The sequence below is a fragment of the Ambystoma mexicanum genome, chromosome 8 (genome assembly GCF_040938575.1).
Source record: "Ambystoma mexicanum isolate Mex_15411 chromosome 8, UKY_AmexF1_1, whole genome shotgun sequence".
Classification (NCBI taxonomy): domain Eukaryota; kingdom Metazoa; phylum Chordata; class Amphibia; order Caudata; family Ambystomatidae; genus Ambystoma; species Ambystoma mexicanum.
This window is the reverse complement of record NC_090929.1, coordinates 44,591,348-44,618,362: the sequence shown is the minus strand read 5'-3', so window position 1 is coordinate 44,618,362 and position 27,015 is coordinate 44,591,348. Positions and strand designations below refer to the sequence as shown.

Sequence of the window (27,015 nt, the reverse complement as noted above, 5' to 3'; positions counted from 1 at the left end):
GTTTGCGTAGCCCATTTGCAGATCTGCAGCAGTATACAGCAGTATACAGTCTAGTTCGGTGGCACAAACATGTTGCACAACCCCTTCTTGTAGGTTGGAAGCAGCATATAGATGCAGAAGTCAGATAAGGTGGCAAGACAGGTGCCCATCCCCATGTTGCATGGCGGTGGCAGTGAGCTGATGCAGGGTCTAAATCGGTAGCAAAGATATGTTGCCTGACCCTTGTTGCATGGCGGTGGCAGTGAGCTGATGCATTGAGATATCCTGGGCATTCTTTGGCGTTGAGACATTTTGGATGAGTGTGGCTCGGAAGGGATAGGGGGGCAAGCCTATGGGCGACCAACGGGGTGGGGGGCACAGCACCTAGCATACGGGCCACCAAGGGGGAGGGGCGTACTGCTCACAAGCAGTTAGTAGCGTTTCATCGGTGCCTAGTGACCCAGGGTGGGGTATAGCGTGCTATATGTGACAGATGGCACAGAAATCCGTTTTTTATTAGAATGTGTGTGTGTCTATGGTGGTCCTCCTTTGCAGCCCAGGCCCCAGTAACCCTGTGTTAGTGCTACCAGTTGCTTCTCCCTCCGTATGCTAATGAACCTAAACGAGCTGAGGCCTTCTCTCGCTACCCTCTCCCTGCACTGTCCAAGGCTTAGTGTTCTAATGGAAACCCAGTGGGTGCTTTGCAATTACCCTGTGGGAGTCAGGCCCACTCTCCCCTTTTCGTTTCCTACACTCAACTCTTCATGCCCCCTCTCACCAATCCCCTCTCTCTGCCATGATTCGCTCCTCCTAGGTTTTACCTCCATCCTTCAATGTTACGACTTTTTCCTGCTCCCCTCTACTGCTCCTCCCACACTTACTGGCCCCCCCCACACCACCACCACCACCACTAGTCTTCCTCCCACCATATTACTCTTACTCCCACACCACTACTCAAAACACCCATGTTTCACCCTGTAACATTCCGTTCACGTTCACTCCTTACACTACCCTCTCTTCCCACAAACATTCACACTCACACTACAGGAGCACTGTTCCCCCTAAGCCAATACTCCACCAGCTCCACACCTCTCCTGCACAAGCTGCGGCTCTCTGCTCCCATCTACGTGTCTCTGGTTGTCCTCCACCCCTGATCTCACTCAGAAAAAACACATTTCCTGCTTCCTGTTTACATTCCCCTCCCCTTGTGAGAATTGGCCACCTTGCTCTGGCTAATACGGTCTTGCCTCCCGCACTCGGGGGTGTGTGTGTGAGGGAAAATCTTGAAAAGGGGGGCTAAGTCCCGCCACTTTCTCCATGCGGCTTTGCCTCATACCAAAGATGGCGATGTATGCAGTGCAGGGGCGCCCATGGCATGCTCTCGTGCGAGCTGGCTCTGGCGTCTCCCTCCGCGAGGCCTTGCGTGTGACTGCGTTGGCCTGCGGCTTCTCTCTTCCGACGTTCTGGCGAGGATCCGTGTCAAGAGGTGCGGCTTCAAGTGCTTCATTCCATCATTCCATCAAAACTGGATGTCTTCTGTACCCCTTCAGAATCTAAACAGCGGCTCATGCTGCCATGTTTAACCCGCTTGAGAATTTAAAGAACAGAGAGTGCCCCGTCTATACCCCCTCAGACAAGGCAGCTCTGGGCACCTTGTCTGCACCACCTCAGCATCCAAAGAGCAGCACAGGGCACCTTGCAAATACCCGCAGAATATCTACAGATGGGCATCTGTACTCGCCTGAACTGATGAAGAGCACACAGTGGCCCTTGTGTGTAGGCCGGCGCTCAGGCCACTCCTCTAAGCCCCCTGGGTGTCTCTAGGAGCAGTGCTACCCCTCTGACTGTAAGGAAAGGCAGCACTCCCCTGTAAACTTAGATTGTCTATAGAGGCACCCCACCCTCTATCGTCTGCACAGGAAGGCTGGGGCACTCATCTTTGTCTACGGGCAGCAGAAGATGCCTCGTCTATACCACCCTCTTTGGCTTCGTCGCGAAAAGTGAATGCGTGGAGGGCTTTTAAAAGTGGCCGAGATGTCTTCAGTGTGTCTGCCCCAGGTTTGAACACTGAACAACATGAAGACTGATGCCCTCCTCAGTCTGATAGGCATATGCTGTTGATGGTGGTACGCTCTGCCACTGGCCTTAACTGGTGGTTCACCTAAGGCCGGCAAGAGCGCAGGGCAGAGTCATGTAGTGGTCAGGTCAGTGGATTGATCTGAGCCCATCACTCAAATGTATCACTTACCCGCCCACCACACAGACAGATTAATTGCCAGAGTCACATTCATTACCTGCCACTGTAAAAAGCAGTAGGATCTGTCAGCCAAATGTGTAGGCGGTAGGACTGCTTAAAAAGCAGTAGCCTGCTGCCTAAATCAATAGGGTTGGCAAGTATGGATTACTCATTGTATAGTCTCAAGTCCTGAAATGTGTCTTGGCGCGTCCTGTTATGTCTGCGAGCTGGGACGGCCCATTAAAATGTTGTCAGCTTGGCTGGCCCATTAAAGGTTTGTGAGGTGGGCCAGCCCATTTAAAGTCTGAGCTGGGTTTGCACATTATGTTTCTGGGAGCTTGCATGTCTGCCTGTGCTGCGTGTGAGCCATGCATCAGCTGTTTGAATCTCAGTCTGGTTAGGTCCCTCCCTTAATGTTGGATATAGGGCAACTGCAGAATGGCTTAAAGGCATGGACCGTTTTTATATTTTGGGCACTACTTTCAGCCAGGGCACCACTTTATTCCAAAAAGGAAGCCCCTTCCATCCCTTTTTGTATTGCAGATAGTCCCCTGTGGGGAGAACAAATAATGTTTGTTTGTTTGTTTATATAGCACACCAAACCCCGGAGGATGATGGGGGGGGTCTCATCTGGGCGCGTTACAAAAGTGTCTATAAAGACAGCGATACAATTCAGACGTATACATGAGGATATTTATAATAAATTACAGGTATTTGCAAGTGTTACATACAGATATGTACAGAGATGGCAGACTGCTACATTACTTATGCATCATGAGATAGGAGCCATGTTTTTGTGTTTTTTCTAAAGCTGTAGAAGGACGGTTCTGATCTGAAAACTACTTCCGCCTGCTTTCTGAAGTTTAAATCTAGGGACCTTCAGGCATTGTGAGTGTTAAGTTCTGGTAGGGCGTTCATATGTTTTTTTTGGGCAAATTTGTCTGCTAGATATTTGGGGACAGAGTTAGAGAGGCATTTGTGTGTAAGGGTTAGTGTTTTGAAATTGATTCTATCCTTAACTGCAAGCCAGTTCATACTACGTCTGACAGCTGAAATGTGCTGGGTTCTTGCAATGTTAAACACAGTTCTCAGAGCGTTATTTTGCAATATTTGTAGTTTATTCACATTGTATTTTCTTGAACCTAAGTATAAGGCATTGCAGTAGTCTAATATTGATAAAATTAGAGCTCTAGCCAGACTGGTGCAATTAACTGTCGAGAGTACAGGTTGACAGGAATTAATTAATTTACAAGTGTATGCCGTGGCCGAGGCGTGGCATTGACTTGTCTATTTAGGTTTAAAACTGAGTCAAGGTAGAAGCCTAGGGTTTTGACCTCCTTGGATACTTTAATGTTAATGCCGTCGATATTAAAATATTTGAACTGATTGCTCAGATTATTTAGTCTTACTGTCGAGCCGATGAGAAGCAGCTCTGTCTTTTGATCGTTCAGACAGAGGCCGTGAGTGGCCAGCCATGCTTGGATAAGCAGGTATATTTTGTATAGCAAGGTTGAATCCGTTTCCTGATCACCAGTGATGGGCATGAGAATCTGAGTGTCATCTGCATAGTTAGTGTAGGTGACACTCAGATTGTCCAGATCATCGAAAAGCGGCTTGGTGAAGATGTTGTACATCGTGGGCGAGACACACAACCCTTGTTGAACGCTACATGTAATTGGTATAGGGTCAGCTAACACGTTAGATGAAAAATCTCTGATGGTGCGATGATCCAGCAATGATTGTAGCCAGGCAGTAGTTTCCGCGGAAAAAATGTGCAGCTGAGGTCAAGTGATTACATAAGACCTTGTGATTAGCTAAGTCAAATGCGGCGGAGAGATCCAGGAGGAGAAGGAGAGCAAGCTTCCCTTTGTCCTTAAGCTCGTCCATTTGATTTTTCAGGTCTATTAAGGCAGATTCTGTACCATGTTTAGATCTAAAACCAGATTGTCAGTTTCAAGGCATGTCTGAATCTGAAGGTAGGCTGCTCTAGCAAGAAGTTTCAGAAGGAAGGGGACAGTAGTTATAGGCCTGCAATTAGTTAGTGTGTTAGGGTTGAGTTATTTTTTTTTTTTAATAGAGGGAGAACCCAAGCGTCTTAAATTAGAGTGGACGGTGCATGAATCATATTAAGAGTTTATTAGGGTGGTCATGAATGGCGCTAGTTCCCTGGCTGCCTCTTTAATTATAGATGCCAGCTCTGGATGGTTTAGGGAGAATATTATCTCCACTACTTCCAGAGTGGAAACCGGGGAGAATTTGAAGCGGTTGCATGGTTTAGTAGGGGTTGTGTACAACTTTGGTGAAGGCAAGTCCCTAGAAAGATTTAGTTTTTTATTTTCAATGTTCTCTTGTAAGAGAGAGATTTTATTGGCTAGCACAGTTTGAACATTTGTACACCAGGTCTTGTCCTTTATGCACGTTGCAATTGGAGGTGTAGGGGAATCTAATGCTTTTAAGATGATGAAAAGTTCTCTGGTACTTGAGTTAGCTTTGTTAATTCTATCCTTATAAGTGTCTTTTTCTCCAGCATGAGGTCTGGCATGGATTCACATGCTCATGAATATTCCCCGTCGTCAGGCTGGGAATCCTCGGTAAAGAAAAAACCAGTATCAGTTTCGTTTCTGATCTGTCTTTCGTAGTAATAACCAATCACTGGTCTCTGCGTCATACTGACCACAGCCAATGACTGCCCTCTACCTAAGCACCGCCTCTGGCAGCCATCTTCAGATTTTTACCGCACGTTCATGTGTTGGGATCCTCGTGCTATTGCTCTCGAGCGTTAGTGCTATTTTTTCACGTTTTTTCTCAAAAATTTCGTTTTTTCGGTCAAAAGAGCCTCAAGCTCCACCGACTCTCCATCCGATCAACGGGGACCCGTGTCGGATTCGTCTGCGCCCCTCAAGGGTGAAGATTTCGTCGAGCTACGCTTTTGGAGGACTCCAGAAGCTTCTCAGGCCCGGACATGGCCCAGGAGAAGGGAAGCTCGACGCCCGGAAAGCTGTTCAGGATCTGCCCTGGATGCCAGCTGCAGAACGTCTTTAAGGAGGACGAACACTCCTTTTGTCTCTACTGCTTACATGAGGACAAGACGCACGTGGAGAAGGACTGTGCGTTTTGCGGCAATATGTCGGAGCGGACCATGAAGGACCGCCATCAACGTCTCCAACTGGCTGGAAGGGAAGAGCCCGTCAGGCGAGAAGAAGAGGAAGAAATCCGAGCGGTCTTCTAAGACCTTTGAGGACGCCCCGGCGACGGGGGTCCAACACAAGGCCAAGCACCGCGAGTCCGCTGGCACCGGGAGCGCCGAACGGTCGGGCTCTACGGGCGCCAGGCAGGGCGCACCCTCCCCGGCACCATCAACCACGAGCCAACGCTCTGGGTCGGGTAAGAGGAAGGGCGAGCACCCAGCGAAGCTCCTGGAGAGGCCCCGGTCGAGCTCGAAGGCCCCATCGGAGGGGGAGCGAGGCAGTGTCCCCCCCCCCTCAAGGATAAGGTGGTGAGCGCACCTAAGGTGGTGAAGGCCTTAATCCATCCGGCCAAGCCCTCTATCGATACTGTCGCGGCGGCCCTGGCTCAGCCTGTGGAGGCTACACCAGTGGTGGCGACCTCGGGGCTCAGAGTCTCCCTGCCACCTCGGAGGGAGTCCTCTTTTGTGCCCATCGATAGGACCCCCGTGAAATCCCCGGCGGGGAAGAAAAAGGGGGGGCAGTGCGTCGTCGTAGATTCGGCCTCAACCTCGGAGGAAGAGCTGATCGAGGTCTTAAGCCACGGCCTTGGCGTGGAAGAAGACCGGCCCGTCGGGATGGATCCCGACGCAGGTGACGACGACATCGTCGAGGGTGCCGACGGGGCCCCTGATCGCCCGTCGGATTCCCCTCTGCCAGCGCCGCAAGACAACTCGGCGGCCATTTTGTTGGCTATACAGTCCTTATGCTCAGAGATAAGGACGAGACTACCGTTGCCGACGGAGGAACCTCTCCCGTCGGGGGATCCTGAACCGGGACCTTCTGGTGTTCCCCCGCCCAAGAAAAGAAGGATTCACCCTCCACCTCCTTTTCAGCCGTCGCGCCCCGTCCAGCCCTCCTCCCCGTCCACCCGAGGGGATGATACGGGGACTGACACGGCAGCGACGGGTACGGACGACGAGGTATACGACGAGGATCTACCGTCGTCACCTCCCACCAGGGCTTCTCCGCCCGACGAGATTGGATCGTTCCACTCCATGATCGCCAGGGCATCCGAGCTTTTCCAACTCTGCCCTGAGGAGAAGAAAAAGGAAGGATTCCTTTATCAATGGTGCGAGGCCAAGAGGAAGACGGTCCTCGCGGTGCCTCTACTGGACGACATTTGGGATGAGGGCCTCGCCCTCCTCAAGAACCCTTCCACGACGCCAGCTAGAAGAGACCGGTACGAGAAGAAGTACCGGGTCCCGGACGCGGCCCCCCTGTGCCTCTGGGCGCAGCCTACCCCGGACTCCGTCGTCTCCGCGGCAGCCAGGAAGAAAGCAGGGGGGGTGCGGCCTCCACATCGACTTCCCCACCGGACTGCGAGGGAAAGAAATTGGACGCTATGGGACGCAGGGTCATCTCGTCTGCAGCGACGACGATTAAAGCGGCCAACGCCTTGGCTATCGTGGCCCGCTACGACAGGGAGCTATGGTACAAACTGGCTCCCCTGCTGGACTTCCTACCGGACGACAAGAGGGCGGATGCCCTGGAGATCCTACAGGAAGGTGAGGTGGCGTCGGACCACGCCATCACTATTGCGACGGACATCGCCGACACTGGGTTTCGCCAGTTGGGCAACGGCGTGTGCCTTAGGCGGCGTGGATGGCTCAAGGCTACGGACTTCCGTCAAGACGTACAGACCAGAGTCCTGGACATGCCGTTCGATGGGAACAACCTGTTTGGGAAAACAGTGGACGATTCCCTTCAGGCCATTAAAGCGGACACTGAGACGGCCCGGGCCCTTGGGGTTCTGCAGCAACGACGGACGCCCTTTCGGAGCAGCGGAGGCAAGGGCGCCTCCAAAGGTTCCGGCGGCGGTTTCTCCACCTACCGTCAAGCGGCCCGCTCGTCGTCTCAGGAGGCCTACAGAGGACGAGGCAAGTCTGGCGGACCCCGCCGTCGTCGCCAAGGAGGTCAAGGCGGCAAAGCCTAGTCGAAACAGGATTGAACCGGCCGTGGGGTCGGGCCCCCACCGAAGCACCCCTTTGGGAGGCCGGCTGGCGAGCTTCGTCAGCGTGTGGGAGTCCATCTCCACCGACCGTTGGGTGCTGGACGCCTTAGCCCGGGGCCACGCGCTCGAGTTTCAAAGAAGGTGCCCGCGCGTCCCCCCCGTGGCCAGGAAAGAGCTTCACGTCCCTCAGCTTCTCCTGGAGGTAAAGGCGATGCTCAGGAAGGGCGCCATCGAACTCGTCCCAAAGAGGCTTCGGGGCTCCGGAGTTTACTCGATATACTTCCTCGTGAAGAAGAAGACGGGAGGATGGCGCCCCATCCTAGACCTGCGACGTCTGAACAAGTTCATCAAGGCGCAGAAGTTCCGGATGGTCACCCTCCAGCACGTCCTGGGTCAGCTGGAGGAAGGAGACTTCCTGTCGTCGTTGGATTTGGAGGATGCCTACTTCCATATTCCCATCCTAAAGGGGCACCGAAAATTCCTCAGGTTTGTGGTCCAAGGGCGTCACTACCAGTTCAAAGCCCTCCCCTTCGGACTACGGTCGGCACCCAGGGTATTCACCAAGTGCCTTGCACCGGTGGCGGCGCAGCTGCGCCGCGAGGGGATCCACGTCTACCCCTACCTGGACGACTGGCTCATCCGAGCCAAGACGAGGGAGCTCGCCGTGGATCACACGGCAAGGACCGTCCAACTTCTCACGGACCTGGGATTCTCCGTGAACTACGCCAAGTCCCACCTGGTACCCGCGCAAAACGCACTGTTTCTGGGAGCGAAGCTCGACACAGTGTCCCTTCTGGCCTCCCCGTCGGAGGAAAGGACCAGGTCCATCCTGGTCAAGGTACAGCGGATGTTGGTTTCCGACGCGGCCAAGGTGAGGTCCATCAAGTCCCTCCTCGGAATGATGTCTTCTTGCATCTACCTCATTCCCATGTGCAGGCTCCGGATGCGCCCGTTGCAGGAGTTCCTGGACGCGCGCTGGATCCAAACGACGGGCGGCTTCGAGGAGAGGATCACACTCGACGAGAGTTTCCGCCGAGCGATCCGGTGGTGGGGCAACCGCGCGCATCTGACGGCGGGCATGGACTTCCAGACCCCAGACCACCAGGAGACAGTGACCACGGATGCCTCCCTGGAAGGGTGGGGAGCGCACACCGAAAATCTGCACGCGAGAGGCCTTTGGCTCCCGACGGAGAAGTCCCTCCATATCAACGTCCTGGAGCTCCGTGCAGTGTTCTGGGCCCTCAGGTCCTTCCTTCCGTCCCTCAAGGGCAAGGTGGTGAGGATCTTCACCGACAACACCACCACCATGTTTTACATCAGGAAACAGGGCGGAACCAGGTCCCCAGCACTGTCCAAGGAGGCGCAGGACCTGTGGCATTGGGCCGTCGCCCAAAGGATGTTTCTGGTGCCGTTTCATCTGGCAGGGATAAAAAACACCATCGCCGACTCACTCAGCAGGGAGCTGCGCTCGTGCCACGAGTGGGAACTACGGCAGGATCTAGTGGATCGCCTCTTCCGACGGTGGGGCACACCCCAGATCGACCTGTTCGCGACGAACTCCAAGTGCCGGAGGTTCGCCAGCAGGTTTCCCCAGGCGAGGAGCATGGGCGATGCTTTCTCGTTCCCCTGGGAGGGCCTGTTCCTCTACGCGTTCCCTCCTTTGCCACTGCTAATCCGGCTCATCAACCAGCTCAAGAGGTCACGGTGCAGGATGATCCTCGTCGCACCTGCGTGGCCGAGGCAGATATGGTTCCCGGACCTTCTGGACTTGTCAGCGTCCCCGCCAATCAAGCTGCCGGTGGACGCGGATCTACTCTCCAGGGAAGGAGGGGCCATCCTCCACCACGACCTGAAATCGCTGAACTTGCAGGCCTGGCTCCTGCAGCGCTAGAGTTTGGAGGATACGACATACCGGCCGACTGCAGAGGTTCTTGCAAAGGCCAGGGCGTCCTCGACTCTTAAATGCTACGGACACAAATGGAAGAGGTTCTCTGTCTGGTGCCACACACAGAAGATTAACCCTCTACGGATTACGGCTCCCCAGGTACTGCCGTACCTGCTGACGCTGGCCAAAGCTGGACTGGCACACGCGTCCATCAAGATTCATCTTGCTGCGATCTCCCGATACACCAGAACCACGGGCCGGACGTCCTTGTGGTCTCATCGTCTGGTGAAAGAGTTCATGAAGGGACTGTTCAGATCGTTCCCGCCGGTGAAGGCTCCGGCCCCGGCGTGGGAGCTCAACGTGGTGCTGACCAAGCTCATGGGACCTCCGTTCGAGCCTCTGCACTCGGCCCCGTTGAAGTTTCTGTCGTGGAAAACAGCGTTTCTTGTGGCCATCACCTCCGCACGACGGGTGGGAGAGATCCAGGCCCTTTCCTGCAAGGCCCCGTACTTGACTTTTCACGACACGAGGGTAGTGCTCAGGACGCACCCCTCCTTCATGCCCAAGGTACCGTCGGACTTCCATCTCAACGAACCCTTGGTGTTGCCTGTGTTCTTCCCGTCGCCTTCGTCGCCGGCTGAGAGGACTTTGCACTCGCTGGATGTGGCTAGAGCGCTGAAGTTCTACGTGGACCGCACGAAGTGTTTTCGGAAGACGTCACAACTCTTTGTGAACTTTGGACCTGTCAATCAGGGGAAGGCTCTCTCGAAGGCTTCCATTTCCAGATGGCTCTCCGGCTGTATCATGTACTGTCATCGGTTGGCAAACCGACCGCTGCCTGGCCGTCCGAGAGCCCATTCCACCAGAGCGATCGCAGCTACCACGGCGTTCCTTTCTGGTGTGCCCCTGCTGGACATATGCAGGGCTGCTACGTGGAGGTCGACGCACACCTTCACGAAATTCTACTGCGTCGATCGGGATTCCAGGGAGGAGTCCAGGGTCGGCCAAGCAGTGCTGCGCAACCTGTTCGCCTGAGGTGAGCCTGGTGAGGAGGTAAGATGCTTAATGTTGAGTTTGATGTACTGCTTAATGTTGAGCCTTTGCCACCTCCCGTGGTTGTGCATGTGTGTACTGCTATGTATTCTTTATTCATGAGCATGTGAATCCATGCCAGACCCCATGCTGGAGAAGGAACAAGTTACTTACCTGTAACTGTTGTTCTCCAGCATGGGTCTGGCATGGATTCACATGCGAACCCTCCCGCCTACCCCTCTGCGGCTCTTCACTTGGTCATACTGCCACTTCACGTGCTTCCAAATCTGAAGATGGCTGCCAGAGGCGGTGCTTAGGTAGAGGGCAGTCATTGGCTGTGGTCAGTATGACGCAGAGACCAGTGATTGGTTATTACTACGAAAGACAGATCAGAAACGAAACTGATACTGGTTTTTTCTTTACCGAGGATTCCCAGCCTGACGACGGGGAATATTCATGAGCATGTGAATCCATGCCAGACCCATGCTGGAGAACAACAGTTACAGTTAAGTAACTTGTTCCTTTTTGTTTGAAGGTTCTCACTTTTATATTTATTGGAGATTTTAGCCCGTTTTTCCTTATTAGCATCCACAGGATTGTTCTTCCATAAGGTTTACACACGTATTTTCTCGTTGCGTAAAGCTTGGAGATTAGGGGTAAACCAGGAGTTGAGGTGCGCTCGAGGCTCCCCTTTTGCGCATTTTTAGAGGTGCTACCTTATCAATAGCTTGATTGGTGGTGTTGTTGTATAATTCAACTAGTGCTGAAGGGTCTAGACTGGTAGCTCTGGGATTTGTAATGGGTTGGAGTACTGGTAGTAAGTTCTCCAAAGTAGTAATGCGCTTATTTCTAGTAAGTGTCGGAGGAGCCGGGGGATTAGTCGGACTAGGTTGTAATCTGACTGGTAAACTGAAAGAAATAAGGTGATTGTCAGTCCAGGCACACTGTTCATTGGAGATGATTTTGGTATCACAATTAAGCTCAGCAAGCCAGTCTAATGTTTTTCCTTTACTATGTGTTGGCAAGTTGATACAGTGGGTGAAGCCTAATTCCGTTATGTTATTCTCAAGGGCTGAGGCATTGTTGTCATTTATGTCATTACGTCCTGGGTTGAAGTCTCCTAGTAGTATCATTTGTGAACTAGGTTTCGTGTTTGTGGCAAGTAATGACGTGATTCCTCGAAGGATGAGATGGCGCCAGGAGGTCGATATGAGGTGCAAGGTTATAGTGTGTGATGGTGTAAATGTCAATTTGACTGTCGGGAGTTCTCCTGAAGGATAAAGGAAATGTGGGAGTACCATTAGTCCCAATTTAGTTTTGTCAATGGAGTCAATTCCGCCTCCTCCGGAGGTTTCTCTGTCTAGCCTTAGTATGGTGTAATTGTCTGGCATAGCTAGTACAAGGTTGGTCCTGCTGCTGCATGCACCCAAGTTTCAGTTATGGCTAGGAAATCTAGTTGGTTAGTGACAATTAGAATTGCAATGTCTAATGTATGAGCTACCACAGACCTGGCATTTACCAATGCCCCTTTGATATAAGGAGTGTCGTTGTCCGGTGTGTTAGGAGGAGGGGATATTGTGTTCTGGCAGGAGTGGTTCTTAGTTGTATTGTTCATATATGAAATTAGTTTCGTGCAGGTGAAAAATGTATTTTAACACTTTTATTCGTTAGTGGTTGATGGTCGTTAAGTCTCAATCCGAGCCTTGAGTTTCTGAGGGTAGTGGAAGAAGGCTGGTTAGGTGTGGGTCGGGTGGCGTATAATTGGATCCATTAAGCTGTGTGGTTGATAATTAGTTTGGTCTTTTGCGTGGGATTGGCAATGTCTGGTTGACGTGGTGGCAAGAATGTCGTCTTTGTAATGAGATCAGACTGAGGTAGTCATGGTGAGAGATATCCGGTGTTTGTAAGGGAATGACATCCTAGTGTTAGCTGTCGCCGGCTGTGCTATATGACTGGATGTTAGCTGACCTGGCAAAGGTTAACGTGAGTAGTGTCAGTAATACAACTTGAAACACTTGTGTATAGGCGCGTTACAAATGCCATATATCATATCATATCAAGTATGGAACTGAGCATTGGTAATGTGGGCAGATTGGTGGTCATAGGGGAGTACAAGATTAGTGGTGCAGGTCATATGCACATGTATAGCGCGACTAATGGAAGTAGGTGAGGCTGGTCTACTGGAGTAGTTCACAAGGAGTCTAGTTAGTTCAATATATAATGTTAGGGCAGAGGTGATACACGACAAAGGTAAGTACATAACAAGGTTCCACACTGGAGAGATATCTATATCTACAACAGTTTGGTCACAGTGCATTAGGATAGTCCGGCATGTAGGGTCTTCAACACAATAGAGTAGTCCTAGCTACAAGTATTACAATGTAGACACTGTTTGGTAGTTAATAATCAGATAAAGTATGATCACGTACAGACACAGGCATCAGATAATGAAAACTTGAACTTGAGATTTCAGGCAATATTATCACGAGTGTTAGGTATTAGCCACAACAGTAAAAAGGCTTCAATCTAGGGAGTATAAAATTGATAAAGTTTGTTAGCAGCAAACTAGGTCTAATATGAAAAAAGAGTTGGTACACGGCTAATACGGCACTATAGTAGCAAGTATGTGGTATTGACAGGTCAGGTTCTAGCAAGGTGCAATAGAGAAGTTATACCATAGGATGGAGCATAGTATCCATCGCGTATAAAGGAGTATTAACTATTTGTGGGCTTACTGCATGAGTCAGCCGATATGTCTCATTCTAGTTGGAATTTGCCGGTTCTCGTTGTGGAGTAGATCATGAACAAAAACCTTGAATGTTTGGAAGTACGCAGTGAGTAAGGCCAGGCAGCCCCTCCGTATCTCTGAAAATATCTAAATACCTCCTTGAGAATTCATGGATGAAGGATGATGTACTCTGCTCCCTGGTACACATTGTAGACCCTCCTGCAATAGCCTCAGCCATAATCTGACCCCTTATGTGGGCAGCCTTCACATTCATTTCCGTCTTGTTCTCATTTGCAGTAGAACTGTCCGCCTTTGTGCCTTTTGCAATGGTCCATTTGTTAGCGCTTTCCAATGAGATGTTCCCGATATCAGTACCTAGTAAGGGCCGAGATACTGCAATAACCAGAATGCAGAGATCTGGGATTGCCATCCTACCTCTGTACCTCTCCGCCCCTCACACTCCTTTCTTGTACTGTCAGCATGTTTGTGTTCACTTTTCTGCAGCCGTGGCACTCTTTAGGATAACTCTGTGGGGTACTTTAAGGAATACACACGCCACCGTTTATCTTCCCAGCTCCTCATCTCAACCTTCTCCTGGCAAAGAACCCCATGGGCTATTATATATGATTCAGTTGCTCTATCTAGATACATTAGTAAGAATACTCTTGGATACAGAGGGGAGAAAGTCTGAAAATATCCAGACATTACGTGGGGTTAAACAAGGGTGCACTCTCGCAGCCACCCTGTTTAACCTATACTTGTCCGACTTTCTGCAGAATGTGACCAATGCCCTTATGAACGACATCAAGATAGGCAAACTAATGTTAATATGGCTAGGCTATGCATATGATGTACTGCTTTTAGATTACACCTAAAGGCCTACAAGCCAAGCTGGAGGAGTTAGAAAAGTTTGCCATAATTAACAATCTCGTTATTAATATTGGGAAAACTAAAATCATGATGTTTGAGCCGAAACACAGTAACAAGAAAAGATATAACGGTGGATGGACAATCAATAAACCGTTGATTGAAGTTGTTGATGAATATAAATATCTAGTGGTCATAATCGATAAGAAACTTACCTGGAAAAAGCACTGGAATGAAACCAAGAGAAAATATATGATTGCTACAATGGAAGGGGAGGAAAATATGTACTCCCAAAAATCCATAAAAGCACATCAAACCCACTGGGAAGATCCATTGTTGCCGGCATCGGATCAGTCCTGGAGCCTCTGTCCATCTACATAGACCACTTCTTAAGACCGTTCATCTGAAAAATGCCATTGTATATCCAAGATACCACATCGATGATAAAAAAACTGGATACAATACAAGTCGACCAAGAAGACCTACTAGTGACCCTAGACGTCGAATCTTTATATACAAGCATCCCACAAAGGGAGTGCATACAAGTACTTAAAACCTACCTAGATGACAGGACAACAATGGATCCACCAACTGCTTTCCTTCTCAAGTGCACTTGACTGGCCTTAATGGAAAATGACTTTATCTTCAAACAAACCTTCTATCAACAATGCCATGGGAACAGCATGGGTGCAACTTTCACTCCGGATGTAGCGAACCTATTCATGGACACTTTCGAAAAGAATTCTATTCATGACGAACATAACATCTTTAAAGATTCAATCGGTTGTTGGCTGCGATATATTGACGACGTGTTCATGATCTGGAAAGGAACTGCAGACAACCTCCATACATTCCTGCAATGGCTAAACTCACGAAATGACTGTATACAATTCACCATAGACTACAGAAAGAAGGAGATCCCCTTTTTGGACCTGGAAATTTCGAAAAATGACAACCATTCTCTGAGTACTACTCTTTACCGCAAACCAACAACCAAAAATACACTATTGGAATACTCCAGCTTTACCCCTTCCGGCCTCAAGACCAACCTGCCTTTCGGCCAATTTTTACGCATCAGACGTAATTGCTCCACTTTAAGTGAATATGAATCAAAAAGCAAAGAACTAGCAACAAGGCTAAAAGAACGAGGATACCCCAGCCATACTGTTCGTCAGGCCAGAAAAAGAGGGAAACGCACCAACCGAGATGCCTGCCTCACTCCAACCACCAGAGACCAATCAGAGAACAAAATGACCTTCGTAACCACCTTCACCCCCATGAGCAATTTAATAAAAAAAAGTGATCTTGAAACACTGGGACAGGCTTCACACAGACTGCTTCAAACTAGAAAAACCCAGATTTGCGTTCAAACGTGATTACAATCTTAAGGTCTTCCTCGTACATACGTACACAGAGGCTGATGTGACCAGCAACACCCAAACCACACTATGGCAGTTACCACCTGCAAAAAGGCCATTTCAAGTGTGGCAATTGCTCTGTCTGTAACCTAACAGCTAACCTCAAGACAATTGATCTAAAAGGGAACCCATGGACACTCAACTCCTTCACCGATTGCAAAACAAAATGGTCTGTCTACATCATAAAATGCCCCTGTGATCTCATATATATAGGTAAATCCTAGAGAGAAATTAGACTACGCATTTGTGAACATCGGTCGTGCATTCGAAATCAAGTTGAAGACAAACCTCTAGTGGCACATTTCAAGAAAATGAATCACACCCACAATGACATTTTTTGGGCAATATTGCAAACGGTGCCTAACCCTTTCCGTGGAGGTAATAAAGACCTGGCTCTCCGCAGACGCGAGCAAAAATGGATCTACCGCTTTGATTCTGTCACACGGCCTCAATGTCTCAATTGAGTTGACCCTCTTTTTCAACAGATAAAAAGCCTCGTCAAAATAGGCACTACCCCCATGGTTTCACGTCCTGGCGTCCTAACACCAATAAAAGCAGGTCCAACTATTTTCTAAGTTCATCCCTAGCTCAACCAGTGCTTGTTATTTAAGGTTGTTCGCTCTGTTTTTCCAATACACAACCATGACTCTCATGGTCATGTCACTCACCTGGTTCCCGATGCATTATTATCAACATAAACTGTATTGTATTCTATACCTGCTCTCACATAAATGCCACATGATCGTATGTGTACTTGTTGTTAAATACATGTTATGCACTACTTGCCCATAAGCATAAAAAGATGTAACCACATCCTCTTTTTACACTGCAGCCTAATCGGGGCTATTATTTATTTTTGCATTTGTTATTACCCCGAAAATGAGGCACAGATGTATTGACACAATCGAGACACGTTTGTCTCATCCACTGCTCTTGGACTGCACTCAACAGGTCTTACCCCTTGTATTACGGCGCTCCCAGGTCACTACTCCCTAATGCACGCGCAGCCTTAGCAGTGAGTTCACATCCCATTGACCTGCTCATACCTACGACACTTCTCCCTAACGCATGCGCAGTTTCAGCGGCCTCGATCCGATTTATACTGAGTGCCCGCTACTGCACATGCGCTACAGGCTGTATTGACACAGCTCCGTCGACTGAGACTCAGGTAAGACCACAGCAGCAACCTTGCTCCCACTTATGGTGCACTACCAAGCCTAGCACCTAAATGCGCACTGCTCGCGCTCCCGTCACTTTCGTACGTGACCTCTGCCTCCCCGGGATAATCTTTAAACGCTCACTGCACACGACTTGTTGCTCAGAGTTTCTGCCCACGAGAGACCCGTGTCCCTTATTAGTTATTGTGCACATCTGTCACTGTGCACAACGTGGCCATCCTCCACCTAAATCACGTTAATCACCAACCTGCAATTTTCCTACGTGCCGAGTACACCGAGGACAACCGTTAATAATCATACCACGTAACACGTTCTTCTCTGTCTAAATGACCTCTGTCTTTCCGAGAAGCAATCCTAATGCTCACTGCACATGATTACTTGCCCAGAGCTTTTGCACACGAGAGACCCGCGTCTCTAATTCTGTTTGTATGCACATCTGTTTTTATGCACAACGTGGCCATCCTCCACCTCAATCACGTTAATCAATAACCAAAATAATTTTTACTTGTTTCCTACGTGCGTAGCACACTGAGGACTACCGCTAATGAGCACGCCACGCACAGCGTGGCCACCTCTATCCTGCTTGGATATTTACCTTAATAGGATAACCAGAGCCTATATCACGGCTCTTGCGAGACATTTCTGAACCTCACTGTGCAATTCTACCTCTAATAGTCATTCATTGACTCCTTTCTATTTAGACCTGGGCCTCTGACTCCTGCAGACAGCCCCCCCAGCCGCAATTCCAGCAGCTGAATGACTCCAAGAACATAGCCAGAGCGTCGATCAAATGCCTTTTTGGTAGGTCCCAGTTCCTTGCACCCCTCCACATTTTCTGGACACAAACCAGTTCACCGTTTTTAAACGCAGTCTTCCTTCTCACTTTAGGATGACGCCCTTCCTTTAATCCAGTCTGACCATTTCCACGTCCTGAAGACAGTTCGGTATCCACTGTGCAGCGCTGCTTTATTTCCATCAGCCACTGCTCCCTGTCAATCAATTACCGAACCAGAAACACGCATATAAGTGTCGACAACGTTTAATGTATTGTGATTGTGAACAATATATATAAATAAATTGTCATCGCTATGAGAATGTGAACTGTGTAACAACAGTACACTGTTTCAACTGTCACTAAAATATACTAACCCACTACTGTGCAGACTATACATGCACTTTTACATGTACTTGTATTGTGCTACGGCACAAAGAAAATATCTTTTAAAAAATGTGTCTTCTTGTTAAAAATAAATCCTCATTGTTTTCTATGTACCCTATGATGAATCTCTTTCTTCAGAGCTATTAACTATATAGGTTTACTGCAAGGTCTTGTTGACCTCCTCCCACGCATTTGGCTAGGGAAGCCTTGACTCCACTCCCCCTACAATTTTGTGGTTGCTACAATGACCCTGAGTAATTTTGTGGGAAGGCAGGGTCGTTTTCTGTTGAAACAGTGTTACAATTGTACTCTGCTAAAATTGTCTCTTGTTTGACATATGGAGCGGAAATCTGGGGAAATCATTTCAAGAATGAGTTAGACAAATGTGAAGCAAAAATGTTCAGGTTACTGTTTCGGATGCCAAAAACACTCTCCTATGAATATATTCTCTTAGAATGCGAGTTAGCTAGTGTTAATATTAAAGTGCAATACTTGACAGTCATGCTACATGTTAAACTTACTCGTCTATCTAACTGCACTTTTATGGTGAGGCTAATGGAGCAATATGGTGTGATAAATAACATAACTGATCTTGTAACCATACATAGATGGAGACAGGGATACCTTAAATGGACTAATAAGGAAATTTCCTGCTGGCTGGTATACTCAATTGCTCAGACTAAACGTAAAGTGAAAAGTCTGATATATGAGGTCGATCGTGAGCAACGACTAGTTAATTTGGCAACTAAATCCAACAGTAGGGTATTCTTAGATCACTTAGAAGTGAGAGAATGTAAACCCAAATACCAACTGGCATACCCAGATTGCTCCATTATCCAATGGTATTTAATGTTCAAATTCAACATTTGTGATGTCATGGAAATATTAGGACCTAAAGTGGGCATTCAGAAAGAACTGAGGTTTTGTCGACTCTGTGGAGTTAATACTCTAGAATCAGCATTTCACATAATATGCAAGTGCGATAGTCTTGACAAATTGTCATAAATTTCTTATGGCTTATGAGAACTCCATGGATAATTGCAATATGAGTGACATATGGAGAAAATTATTGGCGGAAATGATTTAAATTACATTTTTTATATGATGACATTTTTTGTGATTTTAGAGATTTTAAAAAATGTATCTAAAAATATTTTTTATACTGTTTAATGAGTGCGGATTTTATGTGTAGTTTTAAGATGAAATGCTAATGATGGGATGTGCCTATATATGTAAAACCTTTATTGTTGTATGCATATTAAATAGGGTTTTAACATCATTCTGAAGCAACGTTTTGGAGCTGCCGTAAAACTGTGTGATATGGAGTGTGGGGCGAGTGAATTCCCCTTTTAGCCTGTGGTTGTATGAGCACTGAGGGAAGTGTTTAATTCCTTTTGGAAACAGTGGGATAGACTTCCTGAATGCACCATCAAGGATTCGGGCACCTCCTCTGATTGTCTGACTGAAGCCTGACACTCCGTGTTCATTTCCCAATGGGTGTTGTCCTGATGAGCAAAAGGTGCGGTGTTACCCACTGGCCACAACACTTGAGCAGGTTGCTGAGGTTTAAGACCGCACTTAAGATGCCAACCAATATGCCAAGGAAGGTGAAGTTTGTCCCTTGGGTTTTCATATCCTACAGCTCTTTGTCTGATCCAAAAGGTTCATGCCTTCCAGAACCCTTAGTCGAGTCTGCTCCTGCCCTCATTGGGCAATTCCCCAATCCTTGCTGCACACACTGCACAATGTATCTAGTTCAGGGGTTGACTGTGCCTTTAGAGGAGGCGAGGTGGAGAGCTGGTGGGGGGCGAGATGTTTTGCCTTTTTCGCCCCTTTTATGCTTTGCTATGCTTTCATGCTTTGCTGTGCCCTTGTCATACCTGGCTAGTCCATGTTACACCTTGCTATATATGGCTCGCTTACACCCCTCACTAATCTGCTCACCATTCTATCTTATACCATACTGCCTCCAGATTGCTAAATTAAGGCCTCTAGAGCTTTGGGCCCAGCTGGAACGTGCAATGCTTTAATGAAAATGGACACTCTATTTTGGGCCTGTGCATCATTTAGAATTTTGGCTGCAACTAATACAACTGCAGAAATCCCAAAAGCCTGGCAAGATAGTATAATTTTGCCAGTGTTTAAGAAGGGACCGCGAAACGATCCTGCTAATTACAGGAAACATACAGACTGGAGTGAGCGCGCTAAAATGTTGCCATTTAACCAAACTGTTTTCCGTAAGAAAATGGGGACCATTGATAACATTCTGTCTCTTAGAAGTATAATAGAATATACGCGGGTCAGGGGGGCACTACCTATGTATGGGGCCCATATGCATTATTCATCTGCATTCCACACAGTGAACAGAGGCAAGGTCTGGAAAAAAAATATGCGATTGGAACATCCCAGGTGGCCTCTTAAGTATGATTGTGGCGTTACATACCAACACCAGGGTTCGTGTGCGACTGGACCAGGATGGAAAGGCAACTAACTGGGTGAACACAACGAGGGGAGTTAAGCAGGGTTGCCTACTGGATGTGTGCCCTGTTAAATATGGAAGCTTGGTAATTTCCTGGTTAGGCTATGCAGATTATTTCATTATCAGGGACTGCACTCTGCAAGACTACAAAAAAAAAAATTACACGCCCTGGAACAATACTCAAAAGATAATGATCTGAGGATTGGCATAGAGAAAACTAAGATAATGGTTTTTAACAGAGGACATACAAGATTGAAGAATTACAAGTGGTATCTCCAGGATAAGGAACTAAAGGTGGACAGAGACTACAAATACCTTGGTGTAATTGTAGACGACCAGTTAAAAAGGGCAAAACACTGGAAATTGGTAAAACTCAAAGTAAGTAAAATAGTAGGAGGAATCGGTGCCTTCTAAGGTGCTCGTGGTGGCCAAAGCCTGAAAGCAATTGCTGCACTGTATATAGCAAAAATACACTCTATTTGGGGAAGCAGGTTTATGCCATGCTTAGACAAGCTAGAAGTAAAAACCCTAAGGAAATTAGTTGAAACAAGTCCTACACTCCCAGTAGGATACCTAACCCTGGAACTTAATCTGGCCAGTTGTAAAACAGTGTACAGACAATAGGTAATACTGTTGTATAGGAAGCTGATTACAGCTGAAGGAGACTCATTGATACATCGCCTATGGTTTGCCTTTAACAACTTGAATCCCCCTCTTATGCAGGGCACGCTGAGAAGCATTGATTCTTTTGCAGTAGGGTGGGGAATGGAGTTAAACGTACTGCAAATAGGGACTTTTAAAACAGTTGTACATGGTGTATTGTACTCCCAAGATAGAGATCAACAAATTGCGGTAAATCGAATAGTATGGCGAAATATCTCAAGGCATACCCATACGGAAACATTGCAAGTAAATATCTAGACATTACATTTAATACCATGCCCTCATTGGAAGTGTTTGGGCGGTCGTATGGGTATCTGTATGGAAGATAGAGTTTGTCGTTTATATGCCAAGAGGGTACTGGAATCCACACGCCATTTGATAATGGATTGTTCAAGTTTGGACAAGATCAGGGAGAGCAAACCCAGGAAATACCGTAATAATGGTACAACAGTTGATTTGCCATTACTGTGGGTTTCATTGATGTGTTATATTGTGAATTTTACAGATGTGATATTTGATTTACTGAATGAGTTTTTCTGGTAGGAGATGCTATTCTTGCTTTTTGATTATTGTAAATTGTAACTTCTGTGAGTTGACATTAGATAAAGGACTGAAGTGTGTATAAGGTCTTCATAAGATTATTTGTACCCAACAAATAAGAAAAAAATAAAGTGAAATTGGATCTGCCTTTAGAGGCGGCGTGGAGAGTGGGGGACAATTTGTTTTGCCTTTTTCGGCCTTTTATGCTTTGCTATGCTTTCTTGCATTGTTGCGACCTTGCCATACCTGGCTAGTCTGTTTCACCTTGCTATATGTGGCTTGTTTAAACCCATCACCTGCACACCATTCTACCGTATACTATAATGCTTCCAGATTACCCCCAGTGAATATGCCTTCTGGGATTTGTTCTCATGTGTCTCAATGTAATGTTGCTCCTGTGTCCCAAAGTAAATCTGCCCTACTGTGCTTTTTCTCCTGGGAGTACCACTGTCATTTTAGCCATCTTGTGTTGTACTACCTGGTGTCGCACTGTGCATTTCGCCCACTGGTGCCAAATGTAATTGATGCCTTGACATAATGCTGCTCCCTGATAATGTTATTCTCATGAATAGCTCTTGGATATAGCACCTTGACCTATTGCATGCTGGGCACACCCCACCAGGTCTCTGCCCTTTCTGGAATTCCTACTCTGCACTCTCTTCAGGAACTGTTCTCACCCAATGCCTGTTTGGACCCACTGCTGCATACTTAGCATATCTGCCACTGCTCCTAATATTCCCACGTTGCCAGAGAGATCTGCCCAGGATGCTCCAGGACCACACCTCGTAAGTAAAATACCTCAAGCGTACCACCACTGAGTCTTCACCCAAGAGCCACCCTTACTGAGATGACACCATGGCCACAATGGATGGATGCTGCAAGTTCCTCACCAGGCCCTCCACTAAAATATCTGCACATTCTCTACCTCTGCGCACAAACACACTATACGCATGCCATCAAACTCACTTGCGGCAATTGAAGAACCTTCCCACCAAGCAACAGAAGGCCACAGCTCTATGATGAACTTGCATATCAAAGTCCAGATCAATGCAGCCTAGAACCATGGTTACACAATGCCCTCTCTAGCCACAAAAGCCTCTACCCTCATGACCCAGAACACCTAGAAACAGACCTGTAGGCAGAGCGCATATACTTCCGAACTGCACGCATCAATAAAGCAGCAAAGCTGTCTTGCATTATCCCGCTCTCCCCACTAACCTACCCGCCCACCCTCTACCCCTCCCAATCTTTCAATCTGCCAGAGCAGTTGAAGATCTTTCAAATCGCAGTGGTGCCTGGTATAAATTCCAGTAAATTAACATGTTGATTCGGGGACCCAGTAACACTGTAGTTTGGGGACTTTTGTACAACTGGGTGCTTACAGCTGTTCTGGGATCCCTACATCAGTTGCTGTCTTGCAGAGGCTTGTGTAAGGAGCCAGGAATGAGACGCGGACACAGGGGATTCATGGTTTGGCCCAAAAACCTGTATTCAAATAAAATGAGATTGTGAAATGCCTCTCTGTCCCTATTCTAAGAGGTGTTTCCCTACCTAAAACAAAACTAAGAGTCCGTCTAAAGTCAGGATGTCCAAAGGAAAACGTCCTGTGTCCGAAGAACTATTCTGGCCCTCACATTCTATAAATCAACTCTAAGGTGAAAATGAAAAATGTGTTTGACATTGAATAGTGTGCAAGTGTTCAAAAAGAAAATGCGTTACTCCAATTCAAAAAGTTCCAGAAGGATAGAGTTTGTTGTTCAAGAGGGTGGTTCCCTTCCTCATGATTTCACTTCACTCTGTTTTATACTTTCAGGAATATCACTTGCTTAGGTTTCTCCTGATGAACAACACAATTGGTATACAAAACAACTTGGCTGTTAGTCTGGATCTTGGTAGGATACCTGGTGTACACCCCTTCCTGGATTTCTCTCCACTTTGATAAATTTTAACTCAGACTTTCACCAGTCCTGCTGTATCCTTATCAGGACTTCCTTAGGTGATGTATTTTTCACACTGTCCAACTTAACCTTGCCTGGTATGCTTCCTTACCAGGGCTTCCTATATGAACACATTTGCAACGTGCATCTGCCTGGTATACTCTGCTTTAAGGGCTTTTCTCATATTTGCACTGCAGACACTTACAGACTTAATAGTCCCTTATATTTATTCTGTTTTGTCTTCACTGTGCCTGGTATACTATCCTTCCCGGGCTTTCCTTATAGGTATACGGCATACACTTACAAACTTGACAGTCTCTTAAATTTACTTTATTCTGTCTCTTCAAGTAATATTCACACTTGCTCGCTCTTTCTCATACACGTCATTCAATGTTATTTGCTTTCGGGAGGGTTGCCAATACGCCTCGGTGTCCATGCTTCCCTTGGGTGGACTCACTGGCACTCGATGGCAAGTATAGGCTCACCCACAGCAAGCCTGCGGCTCTTTACCGTTCCGTTCCCTTGCACCGCCTCTGCTTCGTAGCTTCTGTGCGTCTCGTGCCTCCCTCTCTTCCGTTTGTCATCTCTCTGTGCTCAGATGTTGTGGAGACTGCCTTCCGGTACCTGTGAACACTATGAACCTTCTCATCTGCTTCTGGCGTCCTCGGAGCATGCCGTACCCTGCAGTCAGCTTCCCTTGGCTCCTTCGGTGAGTCAGTTAGTTCCACGAATCTCGTACCAGCCCTGCAGTCCCTTGTCGGCACTGGGAGGACTAGAGTTCTCCTGTCAGCGCGTCTGTCAGCTGGTCTTCCGGTTTAAATCTCTTGGCAGATTGCTTTTTCCTGCAACAACTAGAGCGCAGCGTGTGCTCTTGGCCTCCATTGATTTTCATTACTCTGCTCCTCTTCTTCGTTCCAGTATTTTCATATTGAGAAAAAAGGAAGTCAGTTCTTGATGACTTGTATAAATAGGCTGGAAAAGGGTTTTCAGTAGTTTTGAAAAGTCAGGTTTTGATGACTTGTGTACAGAGTATGGGAACGTGTTTTCAGTAACCTTCCTAGGTGGGTGTGGGGCAGTATGGCAATATGCCATTAAGGCATAGGGAATGGGTGGGGTATCCTCAAAAGAGAAAGAGGGATACCATGTCTCATTCAATGTCGTGTCACTGATTTAAGGTTTGCCTCCCCCATGTGATCCTCCCTCGTATTGCCGCCCCCAGGGTCAGGATCAGGTAGCGGGTGCCTTCCCCTGGCCACATGGTGAAAGGTCACTGCTGGGAAAGGAGTGATGGCACCATCAGATTCATCACACTTAGTTCAGGCACTGGATTCCTTGCCCCATTCTGGTGTGTTGACTAGGGCAGTCCTCCTGACTAGCGCCTGAAATCTCCGAGCAGAGGGTATTCCAGCGAAGCACACATTGTTTGAATTGCTATTTTTTGCGAGGGTATGTTGGAGGACACTGTGGTGGGAGTACATTTTAGTCCCTGCATTCTCCTGTACGGGCTGCATACTAGATACTAGCTTGTGGAGCCATGGGTTCACCTCATCTGTGTCTTAGCATGCCTTCGCTGGATAGGCTTGCTGGAGTTGATGTGTTCTCAGTTTCGAGTGGATTGTGTCCTCCAACGTATTCCTCATCTTAGATGTATTCCATCCAGCTTTGCTGCTCTTTGGAAATTTTTTCAGCATAGAGCGTCGTGCGTCGATGTCCAGTCGATGGTCCCTCGAAAGCCTCCGTCGAAGGTGACATCATCGGGTATATAAGTAGCATGCGCGGCGCCAGTTGGCCTCAGTTCCGTTTTTCCGCAGTATACGTTGCTTCGGAGATTCGGGAGCCTCGAGTTCTGTGAAGATAATAAATATAATGAAATATGTCCTCGTCATCGACGCCGACCCCGAAATCGGGTTTCAAAAAGTGCAAGTCGTGCGGTTCCAAAATGTCGATCACGGACCCGCACCGAGAGTGTTTGTGGTGACTCGGAGAAGGCCACGACATGGAGGCCTGAACGAAGTGTCAGGCGATGAGGGGGAAGGCCTTGCGGAAAAGCGCGAAACCGATCGTAAAGCCTCTAGCGTCGAGTCAAGGTCCCGTGAGGAGAAATCTCCTCGACACGAAAGGCATCGATCCAGGTCCCGAAGCGATTCCCATCGCTCGTCGTCTTCGACAAAAAATTCGAAGAAACGATGCCACAGGTCTCCCTCTACCTCGTCGTCGGACGAGTCTCCGAAAAGGATGAAATGCCCCACGAAACATTCGTCTCCCGAAGAGTGGGAAGCATTCAGGGTCAAAATGATGGAGGTGTTTGAGAAAGCGAAGCCTGGATTCGCGCCTTTTTCGGAAGCCGGCCGGGAGCGTCATCGCTCTGAAACTTGCGCGTCCTGGAGCCCGGGTGATTGAAAAGGGAAGGATAGGGAACCTTCCAGGACGCCGAGCGAAAAACGCTTGAGTCGAGTCGACCGTTCGAGGTCACCAACGCCGTCTGAGATCCATCACACCTCGAAGGGAAAATCTTCGAAAAGCGCCTCGATGCCCTCGAAGCAAACCCCGTCAACGACCACTATGTCGCTGACGCCCTTATCGACGTCGACGCCTAAGCCCTCGGCGCCAAAGGCTCTAGCCAACCCAGGGCAGCCAGAAAAAGGGAAAGATAAGGTTACAAGACCTGTAATATCCTCAGAGCTCTGTAATACACCTCTTCCTCCTCCTCTCCCAGAGAAGGTTTTCAAGCCTCTCCCCAGGAAGGAGTTTTTCAAGTCCCTGACCTCAATTTTTGAGGAACAGGAGAGATCTGATGAGGAGAATGTACCTTTTGGGCTAGAATATGGCACCCCAAATGTCCCAGAATGCTTGATTTCAGAAGAAAGCAGAATAAGGGACTTGGTGTAATCATTACACAATGAAAGTGGCATTGACACTTCTCCTGAAAGTGACTTTGGCAGACCAGAACCAGGAGAGCATGCCAGTCCATCATACCGTCAATTAATGACGAAGGTAGTAGATTACTTAGGATGAGCTAGACCATCAGCCCAATTCATCCAGGATGATTTAACAGATATATTGGACCATGGTCCCACCGAAGACCCAGTACTACCCTTTCATGTAGCCCTGCAAAATAGGGTGGACAAGAATTGGGAAACTCCGGATTCTATTCCTCCGGTAAATAAATCCCTCACCTCAAAATACCGCCCGGCCAGTAGCGACCCCGGCTATCTGTCCAAACATCCAACTCACGAGAGTCTGGTCATACAGGCAGCCACAGCTTCTAACAAACTTGCGTACCCTTCTATCCCTCCAGACAGGGACGATAAGCGTGTGGTGGCTGGGCACGGAAGGTATTTTCAGCTGGGAGTATGGCTTTAAAATCTGCCAACTCCACATGTGCCTTGGCAAAATGTTCGTACACTCTGTGGGAGTGCATCGCAATGGCAGCAGAGCACATACCAGAAGGGGAAGAAAGGGAAGGGTTCCTAGCCATCGTTAGAGACGGAAAGGAAGCCATGCAGGAATCCCTTCAATCTGGATTGGACACTGCGGATAGTGTAAGCAGGTCCATGGGCACTAGCACGGTAATGCGCAGATTTGCGTGGTTACGGAAGTCGGGTTTTGCACGGGACGTACAGAACCGCCTTCTGAACATGTCTTTTTGACGGGTCTCACCTTTTTGGCAACAAGGCTGACGAGAGCCTTGAGAGGTTGCAGACCTCAAAAGCAGCTGCCAAATCTTTAGGAACTG

General features: G+C 48.1%; 1 protein-coding gene and 1 long non-coding RNA gene across 16 annotated transcripts in view; both read left to right on the top strand.

Annotated features, from left to right (window-relative positions):
• Positions 1–27,015, top strand: part of FNBP1 (formin binding protein 1) — a 1,284,153-nt gene that overhangs the window by 654,266 nt on the left and 602,872 nt on the right. The gene's annotated exons all lie outside the window — the stretch shown is intronic.
• On the top strand, positions 16,457–17,773 carry LOC138471578 (uncharacterized). Its single transcript, XR_011268466.1, has 3 exons — positions 16,457–16,491; positions 17,203–17,302; positions 17,390–17,773. It is a non-coding gene; the product is annotated as an uncharacterized lncRNA (long non-coding RNA).